Raw genomic sequence first — 3404 nt, 5'->3', positions numbered from 1 at the left:
GGGGAGGGAGGGAGGGAGGGAGGGAGGGAGGAGAAAGAGCCATAGGTAAGATTTCTGTGATAGTTACTGAGTCAGAAGTGCTCAGAAACCTACACTGGCAGCACTACAGAGTGATTTTCTTTACTGTAGAAAACTTAATGCTGGTAGCTTAGATTCTGTGCGGTGGAGCCCACTGGCACAGCGCCTTCCAGAGGATGGGGCTACGGGACAGTCTTGAGGACTCACGCAAACACACTCACAGAGAAGTGGAAGCGCGGCAAAGTGCTCTCCAGAAGTTTCATAGGACTTCCAGAAAAATCCCATTTGGACTCTTGACATGTGAAGTTGAACTTTAGACATGTGCTAAGCTAACTGAACCTTAGGAAAGAATTGAAAGGCTGGCCTAGAAATACTGCTGCTTAGAACACGTGATGTCACTCTTGAAAAACTTGTTACTCAGTTGTGTTTCACAGCAGCTTTTAATAGTCCTCACCTGATAATATTATTCTTATTACTATGAATGATGTTATATTAATCAGGGCCAATGGAGACAAATCATAAATCAAACTAAGCAAAAATACGTATAAGAATGCATCTCTCAGATATATTCGCTGCTAACATTTTTCTGAGTATACCTTCAGGCTTATTAAAGAAGGAGCAATATGTATGAGCTGGCAATTATATGATGGAACAGACTACTGTCCTGCATGATAACATGAAAGTCCAAATCAGAGAGAGCCCTGCAACCAATCCCACCTCAAAACCAATCACAAAACCTTTCAAAATTACCTGTATTTTGTTAAACTGAGTGAAAAGTCATAGAATGCATATACTATACTTTTGCTTTGTTTTTGTTGTTCTTGTTTTGTGCAGGGTCTCATTATGCAGCTCGGACTCGTAGTGATCCTCCCGTTTTCAGCCTCCCCAGTGCTGGGATTACAGGCGTGCACCATCACGCCAGGACTTGGTCACCATCTCAGTGCACCCTGGGGCAGGGCAGGTGTGGTATGGGGCACTGGGAATTGAACCCTGCTTCCTACACTTGCCTACATGGGTGTTTGGTCCACTGCGCTATCTTGCAGGCTATCATATACTACATTTTGATAGAAGATATGTAATAATATAGAAAAAAAAGGAGATTAAAGCCCTTAAGCAATTGCATAGAAAGTCAGAAAATAAAATTCCATGTGAAGCCACTGAGAGAAGCTCTGCTCTGAAACACAACCTCAAAGCACTGGAAAATGTGTGTCAACATTTATGTTCATTTTCTGTGATACGTGACAAACTACACAAGCACACTGGCTTCCAACAACACTTTATCCGTTATTGCATAGTGTCAAGGTCAAGAGTCTGAGCGAAGACATCTGAGATGCATCCCAGTGTCACAAAAACCTCATCATCTGGCATGGTTCTCATCGTCTCTGCTGAGAGTACACATAATCACCTCTGGCACTTAAATCAGACGTGGGGGAATCTTCTGGGAATGGTCTATCCTACATTAATCCATTTGCCTTGGAAATAAAAAGAGAGAACATTTGATCTACACGCCTCAGCCTGCTCCCCTGCTGGCCCCCAGTCTTTCTGGTAGCAAGGGCCAGTGTCATGGGAGACAGTCTTTCCACAGCCTGGATGGAGCTGGAATGACGGCTTTGGGATGACTCACGGGAGGGCACAACCTTGGCCTTGAGCACGCTCAGTTCGCGTAGGGCTCACGCTCCTGTGAGAATCCAATGCCTCGCTGATCTGACAGGAGCCGGAGCTCAGGCAGGGCCACCAGGATGGGGAGCAGCTGCGCTTCCCAGCTCCCAGCAGGGATTGGGGAACCGTGCTCTGCACCCCCTCAGATGTAACCGGACTACTACTGTTCCGGCTGCAGTGTTAACAGCTTCGTAGCTGTGGTCCTCATCACTCTGTTTACAATAAGATGTGCTGTACACAGAGCAGTTTGTTGCCCGATCCCAATGCCTTGTGCGGTGGTAGCCACGTTGGTGTATGCTCTACGATGTTCCCACAAGGTTGACAGCTGCCCAGGAACGTGTTCTTCAGAACGTCTCCCACCATTAAGTGGCATGTGAGCACCATTACTGGAATATACAGTAATAGTGCTTACAAGGTTTAGGGAAGATTTTTTTTAATGACATGTAAAGAGCACGCATTTTCTCACACTGTGTCTTTGCCCCAGTGCCTTCTGCTGCCTTTGGGTGGCCCATCTGACTCCTTAAACCACACCCATCCCTTCTTCTCTCTTTTCCATGGCACTCAAAACATCTTGGAAACAACGTGAGGCACACTGACTCTCCTTGAGGACCTGGCCTTGCAGAGAGCCACCCGACACTGGGAAGCTGGGACAGAGAACTGGGGACATAGCTCCCACACGCCCAAGCCTATGCTGCGCACATCGGGCCCCTGCCTGAGGTCTGCAAGCCCCCCTGTCCCTCGCTGCAGTGCAGGTGAGGCCCTGGTTGACTCCTCTCAGCTTCCTGTCCCTCCCTAGATTTTCCTAGAAGAATCTCTCACTGCTTTTTTTTCTATTTTCCACCATCAGTTCCTTTTCTTTGTGAAACACCCCCAACCTGAGCCATGTCACAATGAGTTTGAAGTCTTGACTTCGTTAAGACACAAGGATGTGAGGATGTGCCTCGCTGGGCGGGAGGAGTGTAGGAGTGAGCGCTCTTGCTTACTGTGGTGGAAGTGCTAATGAGAAGCAGTTTGAGGGTCCCGAAAAGCTTAAAAGTAGAACTACTGCATGGTCTAGAGAGCCCATTTCTGGGTGTACATCCAAAGAAAATGAAAGCAGGATCTTGGAGAGCTATTTGTACTCCAATTTTTTTTTATGCTGAATGAAATAAAAAATGTGATATATATATATATACATATATATTCTATATGTACTTAGCATATATAAGTGGAATATTATCTAGTCTTGAAAAGGGAAGAAACTCCTTGCATTTACAAAAGTGTATATCAACCTGGAGGAAATTATTCTAAGTAGAACAAGCCAGACACATAAAGAAAATGACCGTGCAATTTTGCCTGTGTGGAATCTAAGAAGCTCAGTTCATGGAAACACAGAACAGAACAGTGATTATCAAGAGCTAGGAGAGGCAGCAGGGGACATTGGGAGAAACAGGTTTATTCAAAGGATGCAGACTTTCAGTTGGAAGATGAACAAGTTCTGGGGCCCTCATGCATGGCATGATGATGTAGTTAATGTTAAGAAATCATGCCCTCAGAGTCCCAGCCCAGGCGCAGCGTGGGCCGGACCCTCTCCCAGCCCCTCGGGCCGCCCACACCACTGTGCAGTGCCTCCCCCACCCCGCCCGCCGAGTAGGAATTGCTGCTGACTTCCGTGAACCCCCAGACCCAGTCATAGCCCAGGTCCGCAGCAGGAAGGAGCTGAGCACAGCAGCCAGACCTAAGCCAGA

The sequence above is a fragment of the Octodon degus genome, unplaced genomic scaffold (assembly GCF_000260255.1).
Source record: "Octodon degus isolate 3935 unplaced genomic scaffold, OctDeg1.0 scaffold00035, whole genome shotgun sequence".
NCBI lineage: Eukaryota > Metazoa > Chordata > Mammalia > Rodentia > Octodontidae > Octodon > Octodon degus.
The sequence above is the reverse complement of the archived record's forward strand: the minus strand, read 5'-3'. Positions refer to the sequence as shown.